Raw genomic sequence first — 19,951 nt, 5'->3', positions numbered from 1 at the left:
ATTTAATAATACCTTTAATATGTTATTACTATTATTATAATATTATTATTGTGTTATCATTAATAATATTATTATAATGTTATTATTATAATAATATAATTATTATTATTATTATTATTATAGTATTAGTATTATCAGTATTAATGATATTAATATTGTAGATATTATTATTATTATTATTATTATTATTATTATTATCATTATTATTATTATTATTACCATTAATATTATTATTATTATTTTTATTATTATTATTATTATTATTATTATTATCATTATTATCATCATTATTATTATATTATTATTATTGTTATAAATTTACTATTATTATAACATTATCATTATAAATCAGAAGTATTATTATGAAATTATTTTCATATCATTATTAAAATATTATTATAATTATCATTATTATTATTGTAATATCATTATTATTATTATTATTATTATTATTATTATTACAGTATTATCATTAATGTATTATAATTCCAATATAATCATTATTATTATTATAATTATTAGAAGAAAAGACGCTGGATTGACGAGCTAAGAAAATTTGCTGTTGTAGACTGGCATAGGAAGACCATAAACAGGCACTATACTCTATTTTTTATAGCGGTGCATATTTGCACTTGACTCACAGGGGTGCCCTTTTAGCTCGGAAAGGTTCCTGATACCTGATTGGTCGGAAGTATTTTTGTCCGAACACCTTCATTGTTCTCGAATGATTACCAAGTAATATGAATCGAAACTTATTTATTAACCTATATTTCTACATCAGATATATGTTTAGTCAATAAACAATGTGAAAGAATAAATATATTATAAAGAATCGTCTTGGTAAGTCTAGATTTAATAACACAATCCGCCGAAGTCAACGACAGCAGCTGGTTTTCGGATGCACGCTTTGTAATTTTGTAATTTTTCACATATTTTAACGCAAATTGGGATAGATTACACTCAGCATAAGTTAAACATGTTATCATAAACTTTCTTTGAATACCAGAACTTACCAAAAACAGGGAATTATTAAAACCCAATATTTGTGAAAACTTATGGGGAGGTGAAAGAACAGCCTCTAGCGGCCTGGCGGAAAAAACGATCCCTTCTGAGTTGTAGACGCAGTTTGTTTTTTCTTTCGTAATATAGTTCGGCCTATTGCTTTCAGTTTAGATAGTCTTACATTGTTTCTCTTCGTATTGTTTTGCTTAGTATTTTCCCACATTCCTGTTCCTCACCGAATATCTATCTATTTTCCCCGATATCCCTTCTTTTATATATGGGATATCCGCACTACGATTCCTTATTTCTTATCCTCTGTCGAAAGTGATGGCTTGAAGGGAAGCGCGTGCTAGTCTCATTAAAATAGTGTAGAGAAGGGAATAAAAAAAATACTATGCTTAATATCAGGTTTACAGAATAGGTTATATTTGCTACACAGCATAAAATTTATGTTGTTATTATTATTTACATACTTACTGACGCAAGGTGCAAAACATAAGGAATCGTAGTGCGGATATCACATAGGCCTATATGAAAGAAGGGATATCGGGGAAAATAGATAGATATTCGGTGAGGAACAGGAATGTGGGAAAATACTAAGCAAAATAATACGAAGAGAAACAATGTAAGACTATCTAAACTGAAAGGAATAGGCCGAACTATATTACGAAAGAAAAAAACAAACTGCGTCTACAACTCAGAAGGGATCGTTTTTTCCGCCAGGCCGCTAGAGGCTGTTCTTTCACCTCCCCATAAGTTTTCACAAATATTGGGTTTTAATAATTCCCTGTTTTTGGTAAGTTCTGGTATTCAAAGAAAGTTTATAATAACATGTTTAACTTATGCTGAGTGTAATCTATCCCAATTTGCGTTAAAATATGTGAAAAATTACAAAATTACAAAGCGTGCATCCGAAAACCAGCTGCTGTCGTTGACTTCGGCGGATTGTGTTATTAAATCTAGACTTACCAAGACGATTCTTTATAATATATTTATTCTTTCACATTGTTTATTGACAAAACATATATATGATGGAGAAATATAGGTTGATAAATAAGTTTCGATTCACATTACTTGGTAATCATTCGAGAACAATGAAGGTGTTCGGACAAAAATACTTCCGACCAATCAGGTATCAGGAACCTTTCCGAGCTAAAAGGGCACCCCTGTGAGTCAAGTGCAAATATGCACCGCTATAAAAAATAGACTATAGTTGAATGACTTTGATGAGGCCATTGTCCCTTTGTGGACTACTTGAACCTGTTCATGGTCCGTGCTCGCGCAAACCTTACATATATCATCATCATAATTCTCTCCTCCTAAACCTATTGGTTAGATTTCGCGTGTCGTCTTTATCTTGAGCTTTTAATTCATTGCTTCTCCATTCGTCGTCTCCTACTTCGTGCTTCATATTCCTCAGCCATGTAGGCCTTCGTCTTCCAACTCTTCTAGTGCCTTTTAGAGCCTAGCCGAATGTTTGGTGAACTAATCTCTCTTGGGGAGTGCACAGAGCATGACCAAAGCATTTCCATCTATCCCTCATCATGATCTCATCCACATTAGGGCACCTGAGTAATCTTTCTTATAGTTTCATTTCTAATCCTTTCCTGCCATTTAACTCCCAATATCTATCTGAGGGTTTATTGCTCAATTCTATAAAATCTATTTGAGATTGTTTCATTGTCATACCATGACTCATGTCCATAGAGTAACACCGATCTCAGAAAACTTATATATAGTCTGATTTTATATGTAATTTCAGGCGATTTGATTTTCAATTTTACTTAACCTAGCCATTGTCTGATTTTCTTTTTTCAATCTATCACCAAACGTAATATATATATATATATATATATATATATATATATATATATATATATATATATATATATATATATATATATATATATATTAATAATTACGAGTCCATATACATACAGATTTACAGGCGATTCAGATAATCAAAGTATTAACTCTTTGTGTATGGGGTAATGTATAGTTATTGTTGCAAGTGATGTTATATCGTATCCTGTGAGAGAGAGAGAGAGAGAGAGAGAGAGAGAGAGAGAGAGAGAGAGAGAGAGAGAGAGAGAGAGAGAGAGAGAGAGAGAATTAAATTTGGAGCACTTGTCAAAATGTAACGTAGATATCGGCAGCGTCCCAGATACATAAAACACACACACACACACACACACACACACACACACACACACACACATATATATATATATATATATATATATATATATATATATATATATATATATATATATATATATATATAAGCACAGTATTTGCAATGAAAATCGTGTTGTCATTCAATTAAATGGCTGTTTTAATGGCAATATAGTCCTTATCCCCGTTTGAATGTAGCGCGAATAAATTGCATCATTTTGGGGTATTGAACGTTCACTTCGACATCGATTCAGTGAACTTAAAATGGTCCGTGTAATTAAGTAGATGTAGAAAACAATTTTAGCTTGCTTTTTTCTTGAAGATAACTGAAAACTGTTTGCATTCATCACCAGTAGAAGTGGTCCTGTCGTTATACAGTTTAAATGTATCTTACTCGAATTATAATAAAAATGAGGCAAATATACCGTTTACAGTTAAGAGTATAGAAGGGTGAGAAATAAATATCTGTAAATAGATGTGGATGACAGGATATTATGATCAGGACAGCTATGCTCTGTGACTTTGAAACAAGTGATATATGAGAAATCTAAAAAAAAATAATAAAATTGTTTCAGTATCATCATTTATATAGATGAAATTATTCTAAGAGTAAAAAATCCAATTTTGAAAAGATCCTACCTAAGGGTATTAGAAAAAAATAAAGTATTTTTTTTTGGGGGGGGGGGCGGGATTGGTAAAATAGAGATTTGGAGTTAATATCATTGAACTCCAAACTGATTAATGGATAGCTGTAACCAGTTTTAGGCTAAGAACATAGATAAAAGTACTTGTAACAAAGGCTAAAACTGCCACGTCGCTCAGTTTACCGTGGCGAATAAGCAGTGAAGTTGAACACATCCTCCGTTTGTTGACATTTCGGTGTTTGTCTTTGACGCAAACTAAAGGTCAAAACTGTTAGTGTTTTTGTAAGTAAGCTTTATATTTATTAACTATAAAATATATAGGTAAGGAAACTACTAATTCTATTATTCAACATAATAATGTTCATAAAACTATCATTATAACAGCACGTCAGTGGTTAAATATCGATAATTATCCTGTATACTTATCCGGTTCATAAATACGTTTCCGGTTGTTTATTTTAGTGATTACGGTTGTTCATTTAACCAATGATCACGACGTAACACAACCATATCCAAAGACCCAAGCCCACTTTATGCTACATTAATTTAAGCTAGTTAGACATCCGATAGGCTAGGCTTAAATACGGTCAACGTTCATGGTAATGGTGCACTGTAGGTAAAGTTTTACGACAAAAATAAATGTTATTTTCGAAGGAAACGGGCGTTTTTCTATAGGGAAAAGGTTATTTTTTTTCTAGGAATGGTTACCCTGACTGTAAGTACAGCAATCCCAAAGGATAACTAAAAAATATGAAATAAGATAGTAAGGAATGGACTCGTGTTGGTAACCTAACCTGACCTGAGTACATTTTGCAACTCCATGCACTTCTGGTGGGTTTCATTATAGAACGATGCACTATTAGTTAGGTCATTGAAACTTTCATGATTGAATAGATATTTGCAAATTCACTATTTTGAATCCCATATACTACTGGCAAAAACTCTTATTTATGAAGTTACAGATTTTAATAAAAAAAAAATTTCGTTTTCTCCTTATGTCATCTTAGCACCTGCCATATGAACCTCCTTTCATCAGGTAGTTCAGAGGAAAACTGATTGGTGTTGCTTCTATGTAAGTTACTTGCTCGAACAGAATAATGAGCCCAATGTTTTATATCTTTATCCCCTTTGTTTTGAATATTGGAATTATATACAATGTAATAAGTTTTTTTTTTTTTAAGTTAATAGTAAAATGTTGGGGTAGAAATGTGTTTCTGATATATTTAGTAAGATAATGGAAAATAGAAGCCAAGTTCATGTTCAAAAAGAGACTGGAGTGTGAAGCTACAATTCACCTTTTGTTAAATTGTATAATTGATAATTAACACTGAAATACTAGGCCCTGGGACTAATGCTTGTAGCAAAACATGTTCCTCTTCCCATAACATAGGAGCAATGAAATAAGTTTAATCGCGAGAGAAGCGTGCTACAGCAGAGCAAAAACCGATAAATCACCAGCTCAAGTAATGAGGTATTTGTAATACGATGAACATTATAGTTACGGATGGACCAACATTTTGAACAGAAAAAATAGTTTTTCCTATAGTAAAAAATGTACTTTCACTGAATTTGACTTTCATTCAAGCAGCAAATAAACAAAAAATCTGTTAGATTGTCTAAGAACTGGAATATTTTTTTAGAAATCTAATGATTTTTGCTCCGCCATGCTCTCACTTTGCTTGCAATAAAAAAAACATCAGGCACCTATGTACTGGCAAGCGGTACATGCTGAGCTGCGCTTGATATCCCCTTTGATTATTACTTCTTAGATAGTTAAGTTATTATTTGCAGTGAAAATAAATGTCATTTTCAAAGAAAATGGACATTTATCTGTAGGAAACTTTTGTCTTAAGTAGAAAAGCTTTTTCCGTCCGTAACCATAATAAAATCCCCCTTGGAAAATACGATGGAAAATAACTTTTTATGTGTCCGGATGTCTTGACAAACAAAAGCTCCATTGTTTAGACCATGTTTCATTATTATTTCTTGGGTTTTAATTATGATAAATTTTTTATTATGACGACTAGTTATTTTATGATGATGGCTGTCGTAAATAACAAATTGTAAATAAAGAAAGGGAAATATCATATAATTAGACTGGTAAACAGCATATTTTGAGGCATTTTGAACATAATTGGTGATGATACCAAATGCAAAGCCATTGCTTTTCAGTTATGATAGTCAACCCTCCTTAACTCAAAATCTATGGATATCTGCCAGAAATCATCATCTACAACCTTTTACAAACTGTTTATTTCACTGTTCTATCATTTTACCAAGGTTTTTAATAATCTATCAATTAATCCCTTCAAGGGGCAACATGAGTAGGCCTATATAATCCTCGCAAAATATGATGCTAGAAAATTTTTAATAATCTATCATTCAATCCCTTCAAGGGGCATGGGACCTGATAAAAAAAGTCCCATAGTTAAGGCAGGCTCTGTCCTGTGGGGTGAATATGTTCTCCCTTCATCAACTACCACCAATTTTGCCAAAAATATGTCTTGAGTAAATACAGAGGTAAATAATAACTTGAACGTAAGGCATTAGGTCCTACCTATAAATTCTAAACAATCCATTCCACTTATCTTACCTATGTACTTTACCTTTGAGTTATTTCATTCCTCTTCCTTATTCCTTTAAGGACAGTTTAGTGACCTATTAAAGTTAAAGTAGGAAATTTCTATTTGTTCCTTCACAAATAAAAAAAAAACCTCTGTCCTTTAATAGGAATATGACTTTAGTGAAGCTGGAAAGGCCTTTGAAAATTTAATTGTTCCGTAACCGAAATACAAACCACGCTATTTACATGGGGTATTACTTTCGGCATAGCTGAATGACGAGCCATTAGATTTTTAACGAGGGTTAACTACCCTCTCGCTAGTCAGCAAGGGGGTAGGGGAGGGGTAGCTAGCTACCCCTCCCCCCTCACACACCAGTGAACTGATTCACTTCGCTTTTGGCTCGGGTGATGGTCAGACGTGTCTACTTCACCCTCGCATATTGATAGCCTTAATCTTTTTTTTTGCTTTTCCTTACTGTTGTGTGTTTGGAAGTTGGCCTCTACCTCTATCATGCGGAAGTGCCCTGGCTTACCCGACCGCCCTTGTGGGACTTTTATGTCGGCGGTAGAGACGGATCCTCACACCTTGTGTCCGTACTGCAGAGGTCAACGGTGTGATAGAGACAAAGTGTGCAGGGAGTGGTCTACCTCCCAGTGGGAGAGGTTTTCCCGGCGACCGAAGAAGAAGTCTAATCGGGATCTTTCTCCTTCAAGGGTTTCCTTGAAGAAGGAAGGTTCCAAGGACTCTTCTTCCATTGCCCGAACCTCCTCCGAAGCTCCCACTCGATCGGTCTCTCGTGAGAGGCCGGAAAATGGTAGCGTAGGCCATTCTTTTGTTGACCAACCTCGGGGTTCGGGAGAGGGAGTTGCCTCCCATAGCGAGGCAGCTCCTCCTCCTCCTCCGGGGGAAGATTTTAATAACACTGTGTATAATGATGATTTATTACAGCTTTGGGCCTCCTTGGGGCTTAAGGGTTCGCCCTCCAGGGAAGCCCTGTTTGACTTGATCCAGTTGGGCGCAGCTGTCAAACAGTCGCCGGCGATAACGGAGGTAAATCCTCTGTCTATCGTCGACTTTGTTGTGGCAGAGGCTTCCGACGGGTCGGGTCAAACCCCTGCCTTGGTTGCTGATGTTGCTGAAGGCTCAGTTCCCCCCTCCGAACATCCTTCGAGGGAGGAGCTGAGTTCAACGGTCTCTCCTGCGGGTGATTCTCTCCCTCGGGGGAGTTCACTGACAGAGGCTCCTCTTCGGAGGACCGACAATGGTGTTCCTGCTCCTAGAGGTCGTCTTCGCCGCAAGGCTCGCCCTCCTCTTCGCCGTAGAGGTCTTCCTTCTCCCTACAAGGGAGTTAGGAGGCGCCTCTTCAGTTCTTCGTCCTCGACATCCCCCGCAGAGGTTCCTCCTCGACGTGAGTCAACCATTGCAGCCGCATCACTGGACCTCTCTGCAGATTGTTCGCGATCTCCCACGCCTGCCAGACCTGTGGATCATCCTTCACCGTTCCTGGAAGCTGACGCGCAGTGGGCGCCCACGCACCCCGTTTTCCAACGGGCTCCGGTCCCTTCGGGGCAAAAGGGCTTATCTCACAATGTGAGTAAGTCCCTTAAGTGACAGGTTTCACCTGTGCGCCCACGTTCTCCTGCGCGCAAGCGCTCTCCTGCTATTGCTGAGGACCTTCCTGCACCAGAATCAACGCGCCAGCGATCTCCTGCAGCAATAGCAGAGTCAACTCGTCAGCGCTCTCCTGCTCGTCACCGATCTCCTACTCGCCAGCGCTCACCTGAGCTCAAGCGCTCACCCACGCGCCAGCGATCTCCTGTGCACCAGCGACCTCCTACTCGCCAGCGCACATCTGCGCGCCCACAATCTCCATCTCGCCAGCGATCTTCTCCTGCGCGCCATCGTTCGCCCGCGCCCCCACGATCTCCAGATCTGGGTGCAGGCAAGAAGACTCTTCCTTCTCCTTCTCGCCCGCGATTACCTGCGCGCCCTCGGAACTTGCCCACGCGTCAGCCCTTTTCTGCGCGCCATCGTGCGCACTCACCTCTGCGCACTTCCAGAGTTGAATGAGACACTACACGCTCACGAGAAGTTTCCTGCACGCGCCCACCTACTGGTCCTGCGCCCCAGCTGTCTTCTCCAGATCGCACACCTGCGCGCCCGCGTGATCCATCGCCTGCGCGCAAGCACTCTCCAGCACGCCCGCACGCCCACGATCCTGCTCGCCGAAGGTCACCTATGCGCCCACGCGCAATCTCACCTGTGTGTGGTCGCTCACCTTCTCGCCCTACGCGCCATCGCTAGCCTGCGCGCCGTCATTCTCCCGGCCGCCAACGCTCGCCCCTAGGCCCACGCGCACCCTCGCCCGCGCTTTCATATCCGCGTGCGAACGTTCGCCCGCACGCGAACCTGCTATTTTTCCATCGCGCGAGCACCAGCGCGACCCCAAGCACGATTCCCGCCCGGTTTCGCAATGCGAGCAGCCTAGCGATTCTTCAGGAGCGCATACAACCAGGTCATCATCTTCACGACCCCCCCCCCCACAAGTGCAGAACAGCGCGCTCGCAGGAGGAGGGGAAGTCTTCAGAGAGGTCTAGGCACCAATCTTCTTCTTCTTCCTTTCAGGCAGACCCTATGGTTTCTACTCTGAAGGATCGCCCGATCTTCTTCCCTCCAGTGGGAGTCTCTGACACTGCGTCTGTCAGTCGGCAGCCTTGGTTTGGGTCCCTTATCAGAGCTGTCGTCCAGACTGTTAAACCTGCCTTCGCTGATTTGGGTCTCAAACCAACGACAGCTTCACCCCACTGAAGAGGAAGAGAGGAGTAGAGTTCGTGGTGACTTCTCCTAGGGTTAAACTTGCTGCTAAGAAGTCCGTAAGGAAGGCTCCTTCCCCCCCCCCCTCAGACGTTCTCTCCTCCTGTGGACGAAGCTTTTCCGTCCTCAGGAGAATCTATCGAGGTGAGACCTTCTCCCACCGAACAATGGGAGAGACCCCACCACGAGTAGGAGAATCGTCGCGTGTTGGGGCGGAGAAGAGCCCTTAGACTTCTTTACTGGAGTCCTGCATCCCTCCTAGAAGGGAACCGAAGGAAACGAAGACTGTCCCGAAGTCTTCTTCCAGGATTCGACCAGAGCCAGCGAGACCCCAGGAGAACGTCCACGTGTCCCCCCAAGTAGAGCAGTTGGGGACAGGAGACTTTGCTGCCAGTTCACCAGGAGGAGAGCAGCATGATTCAGAGCACGCCTTCTGGCAAGAACTGACTCTGATGAGGCATCTCAACAAGTTCAAGGACCCGGAGACCGCCCCTCGTGAAGGCAAGCATACGGTCCTGGACCGAGTCTATGGCACTCAGAAACTCTCCAAGGCCAGTGCGGCTCTGCCTTGGTCTCAAGGGGTGAGGAGTGCCAGAGATAAGGTTGAGGACCAGCTTTCCGAGCTCGCCTCCTCCAGCCGTTCCTCTGCTGGTAACAAGCTCCTCCCACCTCCTCGTGTGCAACAGAGGAGGTACTTTGAGATCATGGAGGAGCCTTGTTTAGCTCTCTCGCTCCACCACTCCGTGGAAGAGCTTACCACGGGAGTCTCTCTTGAGAGACTCTCCAGCCGGCAGGTGACATTCTCGGCAACAGAGATCCTGAGTCAGGAGAAGGTCGTAAAGTGTGCCATGCAGGCCACTTCATGGCTGGATGTCTGGCTAGGGTCTCTGGCCATCCTGCTGCGATCCGAGGATCTGTCCAAGGAGAGCACCAGGAAGGCACTGGAGACCTTCCTCCTCTCGGGCACACATACCATCGAGTTTCTGGCCCACCAAGTTGTGAACTTGTGGGCAAACTCAATCTTGAAACGACATGATGCGGTAACCGAGAGGTTCCACTCGAAGGTCCAAGCCGTGGATGTCTGCAAGCTCAGACACTCTTCCATCCTAGGAAAGAGCCTGTTTGAGCCCAAAGATGTGGAACAGGCAGCTGAGAGGTGGAGGAAATCGAACCACGATTCTCTTCTCCAAAGGGCTCTTACATCTAAGCCCTACTAACCTCCAGCACCCCCACAACCTCGCCAGTCCAAGACGACGAAACCGGCAGTGGCAGCAAAGACGAAGGTGCTCAAGCAGCATCCCTTTCCTGTCAAAGACAAGAAGGGCGGAAAGTCCTTCAGGGGAGGCATGAATCCTAGAGGGAGAGGCCGAGGCCGCAAACGCTAGGATTGGCAATCCCCCTGCATGTCCACCAAATTTGCGCATTCAGGTGGTAGCAACTCGGGGCCTATTCCTGGACGATCTCCATGATCAGTCAGGGATAAAGCGTCCCGTTCATAACATCTCTTCCTCCCCTGACAGCAAATCGAGTGTCGTTGAGCTCCTATGCCATGGGATCGGTAAAGGGGCTAGCCCTTCGGGCAGAAGTCGAGACCATGCTCAAGAAGGATGCTCTCCAGGAGGTCGTCGACGGCTCCCCAGGCTTCTTCAGTCGACTCTTTCTTGTAAAGAAGGCATCTGGAGGCTGAAGACCGGTCATCGACCTCTCAGCTCTGAACAAGTTTGTCAAGCAAACTCCGTTCAGCATGGAGACCGCAGACACGGTCAAACTTGCAGGGAGACCGCAAGACTTCATTTTTACACTGGATCTGAAGGACGCGTACTTCCAGATCCCAATCCATCCGTCTTCCAGGAAGTACTTAAGATTCAGCCTAGACAACAAGATCTACCAGTTCAAGGTGCTGTGTTTCGGTCTCTCCACAGCACCTCAGGTATTCACCAGTGTTCACCCTGATATCTTCGTGGGCACACAGGATCGGCATCCGTCTCCTCCGCTATCTGGACGACTGGCTGATCCTGGCAGACTCGGAGTCGACCCTTCTTCGATACCGAGACAAGCTTCTGGGACTTTGCCAAGATCTAGGGATCATGGTAAATCTCGAGAAGTATTTTCTGCTTCCATCTCAACAACTGGTATATCTAGGCATGATATTGGACACCAATCTCCACAAAGCCTTTCCATCAGACGACAGGATAGCAAGGCTGAGGAGGGTCGCAGATCCTTTCCTCAGACGAGAAGAGCTTCCAGCCCAATCGTGGTTACGTCTCGTAGGTCACCTTTCCTCCTTGGCCCATCTGGTTCCAAACGGCCGCCTCAGGTTGAGATCCCTGCAATGGCGGCTCAAGTCCCGGTGGAATCAAGGCCACGATTCCCCGGACATTCTCGTCCCTATGGGTCCTGCGGAACGGACGGACCTTCAGTGGTGGGTGACGGACGGAAACCTTCGAAAGGGAGTGGATCTTCTCGTCCTCCCCCTGGATTTGGTGCTGTTCTCGGACGCTTCAAAAGAAGGGTGGGGGGCCCATATTCTGAACCACAGGATCTCAGGCCTATGGTCAGAATCAGAAAAGTGCCTCCACATAAATCTGCTAGAAATGAAGGCCGTATATATGGCACTTCAACAGTTCCAACGGATCCTGGCGGGTCACTCTGTGGTGGTGATGAGCGATAACACCACGGTAGTGGCTTACATCAACAAGCAGGGAGGTACCTTTTCACAACATCTATCCCATCTTGCAGTAGAGAATACTAAGATGGATGGAAGTCCACTCGATTCCACTATCGGCTCGCTTCATTCCGGGCAAGAGGAATGTGCTCGCCGACAGTCTGAGCAGAGCATCGCAGATAGTGAGTACCGAGTGGTCTTTGGATCCTCTAGTAGCCAGCAAAGTCCTGACTTTGTGGGGTTCCCCGACGGTGGACCTGTTCGCGACAGCGCTGAACTTCAAGCTTCCGCTGTACCTTTCCCCAGTCCCAGACCCCAAGGCACTCTGGCAAGATGCCTTCCAACAACGATGGGACAACATCGACGTTTACGCCTTCCCACCGTTCTGTCTGATGAGAAGGGTGCTCAACAAGACCAGACTGTCGGTCAACCTGTCAATGACCTTAATAGCTCCGCTATGGCATCATGCAGAGTGGTTCCCGGACCTTCTGCAGCTCCTGACGGAACTCCCGAGAGAACTTCCTCCACGACACGAGCTACTCAAGCAACCACACTGCAACATCTTCCACAAAGCCGTAGCATCGCTTCGGCTTCATGCCTGGAGACTATCCAGCATCTCCTCGCAGAGAGAGGCTTTTCGCAACAAGTTGCGGAAAGGATGTCTCGACACCTGTGAAAGTCATTTGCAGGGGTCTACCAGGCGAAGTGGAGAGTCTTCTGTGGTTGGTGTCGTGGAAGGGGTATCTCTCCCCTCGATGCCACTATTCCAGCAATAGCGGAGTTTCTTGTGTATTTGCGGGAAGAAATGCGCCTTTCGGTCTCGGCGGTGAAAGGCTATCGCTCAGCCTTAAGCCTGGCCTTCAGGCTGAAAGGAATGGACATTTCCTCCTCGCTGGAACTTTCTCTACTCATATGAAGCTACGAGCTTACCTGCCCTCAGTTGGAAGTGAGACCTCCTCCATGGAACGTGGTTCGTGTCCTCTGTTCGAACCATTACGCCAGGCTTCTGATTGTCACCTGACTTGGAAGACGGTGTTCCTGCTCGCTCTGGCCTCAGCCAAGCGAGTCAGTGAACTTCATGGTCTCTCGTACGACGTCGCCCATTCAAGGGGATGGGGGGAGGTAACGTTCGGGTTCGTCCCTGGGTTTGTTGCTAAGACTCAAAATCCTGGAGTTCCGGACCCACGGTTCGACTCCTTCAGGATTTCGAGTCTGCATTCTGTAACAGATGACCCAGACCATCTCCTACTATGCCCAGTAAGGAGTCTGAGGCTTTATCTTAAGAGAACAGCTGCAGTTCGTCCTCGAGTGCAAGCCCTGTTTGTGAGCACAGGAAGGACTAGAGGAGGGTCACTAAGAACACCATCTCAGCTTGGATTCGCAGGGTCATCCACCATTCCCTGAATCCAGACCCTCCACCGTCACATCGCCTTAGAGCACACGATGTCAGAGGCATCGCTACGTCCCTGGCATTCAAGAGAAACTTCTCAGTGACACAGGTTCTACAAGCTGGGGTCTGGAAGCGTCAAACGACCTTCACAGCCCACTACCTGCAGGACGTGACTCACAGGAGGCTCGATACGTTCTCTATCGGCCCTGTGGTGGCTGCACAACAGCTGGTCTAACCTCAGGCTCCTTAATGGACAAGTAGCAGAAGGTTGAGGGCATTGTTACCCGGTTTTAGTCTGCATGAATGAAAAAGTATGTCTGGCCCTTACTCTTTTCTTCATCCTCCCCTCTCTTGGGGAAAGCAGCATCCTGGGTTCTCTGCATAGCTGACCTCAAACCACTGCAGGTAAACCATGCTTCCTTGTGTTCCTAGTATTAAATAATACTGCCGCGTCCCCCATACCCTGACGAGGTGGTATTGGGAACGTCCTAGCCTAGAGCTCCATCTAAAGGACTTCAGGTCGACTTCCTAGGACAAGTCATACTTCTTTTCTTCACACACAAGCTTATGTAGGCCGCACGTTCCCTGCGGAGCAAGGAACTTGCGAGGTGCAGGGACTCCTTATCTCGAGTGCTACACACTCGGATTCTGAGTCCCCGGGCAAAGCCAAAGCCAAAGCCAGTAAGACTGGGACTTACCACCCTACCTAAGGGTTAAGTCACCCCATGTAAATAGCGTGGTTTGTATTTCGGTTACGGAACAAATGACAAATTCGGAGATAATTTGTATTTTTTCTAACCATACAAACCTTAGCTTTTTAAATATTTAACTTAGCCGGTGAATATATAATAGCTGACGTCTCCGGGGGCTCGACAGAAAAACACAAAAACTCGCAAGCGATCGCTATGAAGGTTGCGGGTGTGCCCACCAGCGCCAACTATCGGCCAGATACCGCATATACATGTAAACAGCTCCAGTTCTTCTCTGTCGGTCTGATCGACAAGTTGATTCCATTACTCGCTGTTAACCTGGAGTTTTTCAACAGTCTTGGTGAAGTACTTCTTTTTGGTTTGAGCTTTCGCAGTGCAGGTGTTTTATCTTCAATTTAAACTCTTGAACTTTTTTTTGGATAGATTTAATTGTTGATGACTTTGGATTGTTTTTGGACTTTCTTTGACTTTTCAAAATGGCTGACCCTTCTCCAATTCCTAAATTTCGTAAATGTAATGGTAGGGATTGTAACAAACGTCTTCCAAAGGCCTCTCTCGACCCACATACTGTGTGTTCTAATTGTCGGGGTAAAACCTGTCAATTAGGAGATCGGTGTGATGAGTGTGTGGTACTTTCGGAATTCGACTGGCTAGAGTTTGATAAGTATTCTCGTAAGCTAGAGAGAGATAGGGTGAGGAGAAGTTCCTCTAGATCGTTAGAATTTTCCTCCTCCCATGCCCCTGAACCTAATCCTTCCCCAGTAGTAGTTGTGCCTGAACCCTCTACTAGCACTCATGAACCATCAATGCGGGATATGTTACGTGCCATTCAAGCTTTGGGCGAGAGAGTTGAATCGTTAGCTACGGACCGTAATCAACTCATGGCGGATGTAAAAGAGTTAAAGTGTCAGAGTGCCACATTAGAAAATCGTGGGGATAAAGTGATTAGTGCGCAAAGTGTTATCAGTGTTGCGACCGAGGGTTCGTCTGTTCGTGCCTGTCGTTCGCCTAGTCCGAGACCTCTTGCAAGCTCCCATGCCCCAGGGAGAAGTAATGTCGTAGGACTTATGGGTTCGAGAGGCTTTAACCAACGAACAGACGTTCCCTCTATGGTTTCGCGCGTGTCTCGTCAAGACCGCCCCTACCATAAGACGAGCGAGGGGGTTTTCTCCTCGTCATCCGAAGGCTTTTCGCGTAAGAAACCGTGGAGCAAGGTTTCGAGACCCTTAAAGCGAAAGTCAGTCCCTTCAGGACAGGTCCAGCGTCCTGGTTGTAGCCATTGGGACAGCTCTGACCCTGTGCAGTCATCGGAAGACTGCTCGCCGCCTAAACAGAAGCGTAACACAGGCTCCGAGAGTCTTAGTGTAGGCAATGTTTTGCAGTCACAGACGTTACCCTCTTCTCGAACCGCACCCACTCCCGTTGATCCTAAATGGGTTGTACTACAAGATATGCAGATTAAGCTTGCCTCTCTTATGGAGGACTATACTGCTGAGCAGGTTCACGATGATCCTCTCCGTTTAGCTGATCGAGATCCTGGCCGTCAGCCGCCTAAACGAGCCTTTGCTCGTCCTGTTGACGTTGACGTTACAAAGTCACGTCAGTCACGTGTCGTAGAGCCTCACTCGATGCAGTCCCGTGTTGACTTTCAGCCGCTTGTGGACGTTCAGCCGCTTGTGGACGTTCAGCCGCTGCCGCATGCTCGTGTTGACGTTCAGGACGTTCGCCAACCAGCGAAGTTGACTTGTTTTGACGTTGAGCGTCAAGCACCGCAGTCAAGAGTTGTTTTGACTGCTCAGTCTAGGCAGTCAAGGCAGTCTCGAGTTGACGTCGAGCGTCCTCCCGCTCCTGTTGTTGTTGCTAGTCAGTCCGTTAAGCAGTTACATGACGTAGCGTCCTGGACTGCTACTGATGCTCCTGTGCGTGTGGACTCTGCTTGTCAAGCATTGCCACCAAGGCAGGTCTCTCCCTTGCTTGAGACTCATCAGTTGTCGGACGAGGTTCCTTCAGATGAGGACGTTGCTGATCCTCATCCTGATGATAATCCTTCAGATGTAGATGAACCTAAGGCTGTTCAACCTTCGATGGATTTTAAGAAGATCATGATGATTTTCAAGGATCTTTTTCCAGATCATTTTGTTGCTGTTGCTCCTCGTTCGCCTCCGTCTGAGTTTGCTCTAGGCTTAGCTGCTACCAAGCCTGCCTTTACTAAGCTAGTGCTTTCTCGCTCTTCTAAGAGGGCTTTACGTCTTCTAGGCGACTGGTTGGATACCAGGAGGAGTTTGGGGAAGACGGCCTTTGCCTTCCCACCTTCTAAGCTTGCTTCTAGATCGAGCGTCTGGTATGACACGGGAGAAGTTCTCGGCTTGGGAGTCCCTGCCTCTGCCCAGGGTGACTTCTCAAGCCTCGTAGACTCTCCCCGTCGCCTGGCCATGAGACGCTCGAAGATTTGTTGGTCCTCCTCGGACCTTGACCATCTACTTAAAGGCGTATACAGGGCCTTTGAAGTTTTTAACTTTCTTGATTGGTCATTAGGAGCATTAAGTAGGAAGATCTCGTCTGCCGACCAAGATGTATCCTTACTTATCATGTCCTGTATGGACAAAGCCATCCGCGATGGCTCCAATGAGCTCGCCTCCACCTTTACGTCGGGAGTCTTGAAGAAGAGAGAAACCCTTTGCTCTTTCCTTTCAGCAGGAGTTACTCCCTGTCAGAGATCGGAACTGCTCTTTGCTCCCTTATCAGCTGCCTTGTTTCCACAACAGCTGGTTAAGGATATAGCTGCTTCGCTTGTGCAGAAGGACACACATGACCTGATGGCGTCCTCTGCTCGCAAAGGGGCTCCTTCTTCATCCTTTGCTGTGAGACCCAGGATCGAGACTCCTGCGTCTAGATTTATCCCGCCCTTTCGTAGCAGAGCTCCCAGCAGGGGAGGCTCTCGTGCCGAGGGAAAGAGAGGTAAGAAGAGAGGAGCCAAGTCCTCCCGTGGCAGAGTCTGACTGCCCACAGCCTCAGACAGCGGTAGGGGCCAGATTGAACAGCTTCTGGCAGGCCTGGGAGAAGAGGGGTGCAGACCAAGAGTCTGTTCTGTTGCTCAAAGAGGGGTACAAAATACCGTTTGTACGCAAACCTCCTCTAGTAACAACTCCCATAGACCTCTCTCCCAGGTACCGAGAGGAGTCAAAGAGACAAGCCCTAAATCAAGAAGTGTCTCTGTTGCTAGAGAAGGGAGCGGTGGTGAAAGTCTCGGACCTTCAATCACCGGGGTTTTACAACCGTCTCTTCCTTGTCCCAAAGCATACAGGAGGTTGGAGGCCGGTGCTAGACGTCAGTGCGCTCAACGTTTTTGTTACGAAAACAAAATTTACGATGGAGACCACGAAGTCCGTCTTAGCAGCGGTCAGAGAGGGAGACTGGATGGTCTCTCTCGACCTACGAGATGCGTACTTCCACATTCCTATACACCCGGATTCCCAACCGTTTCTGAGGTTTGTTTACAGGAATGTGGTGTACCAGTTTCGAGCCCTGTGCTTTGGCCTCAGTCCTGCTCCTCTAGTGTTTACGAGGCTCATGAGGAATGTGGCAAAATTCCTTCATCTATCGGGAATCCGAGCCTCCCTGTACTTGGACGACTGGCTTCTCAGAGCATCGTCCAGTCATCGCTGTCTGCAGGATCTACATTGGACGTTGGGTCTGGCCAAGGAGTTGGGACTTTTGGTCAACTTAGAAAAGTCCCAACTGATCCTATCCCAGACTATTCTATATTTGGGGATGGAGATTCGCAGTCCAGTTTTTCGGGCTTTTCCGTCTGCCACCCGAATAGAACAAGCCCTGCTCAAAGTCCAACTAATGCTGAAAAGAGAACGTTGTTCAGTCAGGAGTTGGATGAGTCTCGTAGGGACTCTCTCATCCCTGGAGCAGTTTGTCTCGCTAGGGAGACTACACCTTCGGCCTCTCCAGTTCCATTTAGCCTCTCACTGGAACAAGGGCAAGACTTTAGAGACGGGGTCAATCCCAGTCTCCGAACCAGTAAAAGCATGCCTGAACTGGTGGGACAGCAATATCAGTCTGAGAGAGGGACTGTCCCTAGCAGTCAAGAACCCAAACCACGTGTTGTTCTCAGACGCGTCGGATTTGGGTTGGGGTGCGACCCTGGACGGTCGGGAATGCTCGGGTCTGTGGACCTCAGTTCAGAAGAGCATGCACATCAACGGCAAGGAGCTATTAGCAGTCCACTTGGCCTTGATGAAATTCGAAAGCATTCTTCGAAACAAAGTGGTAGATGTCAACTCAGACAACACCACAGCTTTGGCGTACATCTCCAAGCAAGGAGGCACTCACTCCCACACGCTGTACGTGATCGCAAGGGACCTTCTCATATGGTCAAAAAATCGAGTCATCTCCCTGTTGACGAGATTCATCCAGGGGGACTTGAACGTCTTGGCAGACTGTCTCAGTCGGAGGGGTCAGGTGATACCCACGGAATGGACCCTCCACAAGGACGTGTGCAAGAGTCTTTGGGCGACTTGGGGTCAACCCACCATAGACCTCTTTGCCACCTCGTTGACCAAAAGGTTACCGATCTATTGCTCACCAGTCCCAGATCCAGAGGCGATCCACATAGACGCGTTTCTACTGGACTGGTCTCACCTGGACTTATATGCATTCCCACCATTCAAGATAGTCAACAAGGTACTGCAGAAGTTCGCCTCTCACGAAGGGACAAGGTTGACGTTGGTTGCTCCCCTCTGGCCCGCGAGAGAGTGGTTCACCGAGGTACTTCAATGGCTGGTAGACATTCCAAGGAGTCTTCCTCTAAGGGTAGATCTCTTACGTCAGCCCCACGTAAAGAATGTTCATCAAAGCCTCCCCGCGCTTCGTCTGACTGCCTTCAGACTATCGAAAGACTCTCAAGAGCTCGAGGCTTTTCGAAGGAGGCAGCCAGTGCGATTGCGAGAGCTAGGAGAGCTTCTACCATCAGAGTATACCAGTCGAAGTGGGAAGTCTTTTGAGACTGGTGCAAGTCAGCATCTGTGTCCTCTTCCAGTACCTCTGTAGCCCAAATCGCAGATTTTCTTTTACATCTGAGAAATGTTCGCTCCCTCTCAGCACCCACTATTAAGGGCTACAGGAGCATGTTGGCTTCGGTCTTTCGACATAGAGGCTTAGATCTTTCCAACAATAAAGATCTCCAAGGTCTCCTTAAGTCTTTCGAGACCTCTAAGGAACGTCGTATGGCAACTCCTGGATGGAACTTAGACGTGGTCCTAAGGTTCCTGATGTCAGACAGGTTTGAGCCATTACATTCAGCCTCCCTGAAGGATCTCACCCTCAAGACGCTTTTCCTAGTGTGCTTGGCTTCGGCTAAAAGGGTCAGTGAAATTCATGCCTTCAGTAAGAACATCGGCTTTTCCACAGAGAAAGCCACATGTTCACTTCAACTTGGTTTCCTAGCCAAAAATGAACTGCCTTCTCGTCCTTGGCCTAAGTCTTTTGATATACCTTGCCTGTCAGAGATCGTAGGCAACGAACTTGAAAGAGTACTGTGTCCAGTTAGAGCTCTTAAGTTCTACTTAGCTCGTACTAAGTCCTTACGAGGTGGATCTGAGGCCTTATGGTGCTCAGTTAAGAAACCATCATTACCTATGTCAAAGAATGCTTTGTCATATTTTATCAGATTTTTAATCCGAGAGGCTCATTCTCACTTGAATGAAAAGACCGATGCTTGCTTAAAGTTAAGACGCACGAAGTAAGAGCTATAGCAACTTCCGTGGCCTTTAAGCAAAATAGATCTCTGCGAAGTATTATGGACGCGACCTTTTGGAGAAGCAAGTCGGTATTCTCGTCATTGTGTTTTTCTGTCGAGCCGCCGGAGACGTCAGCTATTATAGATTCACCGGGTAAGTATATTCAAAAATTTATTTTATAATCAAAATATCATATTTACACATACTGTACTTGCCCGCCAGCCCTGTCCCCCGTGAAGT

At 45.5% G+C, this 19,951-nt stretch overlaps 1 protein-coding gene across 4 annotated transcripts in view; it reads left to right on the top strand.

Moving 5' to 3' along the window:
- Positions 1 to 3,943: 3,943 nt before the first annotated feature.
- Mpi (mannose phosphate isomerase) overlaps positions 3,944 to 19,951 on the top strand; it is a 169,035-nt gene continuing 153,027 nt past the window's right edge. Inside the window, exon 1 of one of the 4 annotated variants that reach the window (XM_068370558.1) lies at positions 3,944 to 4,103. The gene's annotated coding sequence lies outside the window, so the exon portion shown is untranslated. Of the gene's footprint in view, positions 4,108 to 4,293; positions 4,421 to 19,951 lie in introns of those variants that run through there. The other 3 variants (XM_068370559.1, XM_068370561.1, XM_068370560.1) reach the window with 3 other exon arrangements.

Source organism: Palaemon carinicauda, chromosome 3 (assembly GCF_036898095.1).
Source record: "Palaemon carinicauda isolate YSFRI2023 chromosome 3, ASM3689809v2, whole genome shotgun sequence".
NCBI classification, from domain to species: Eukaryota; Metazoa; Arthropoda; class Malacostraca; order Decapoda; family Palaemonidae; genus Palaemon; species Palaemon carinicauda.
This window is presented reverse-complemented; position numbering and strand designations above follow the sequence as displayed.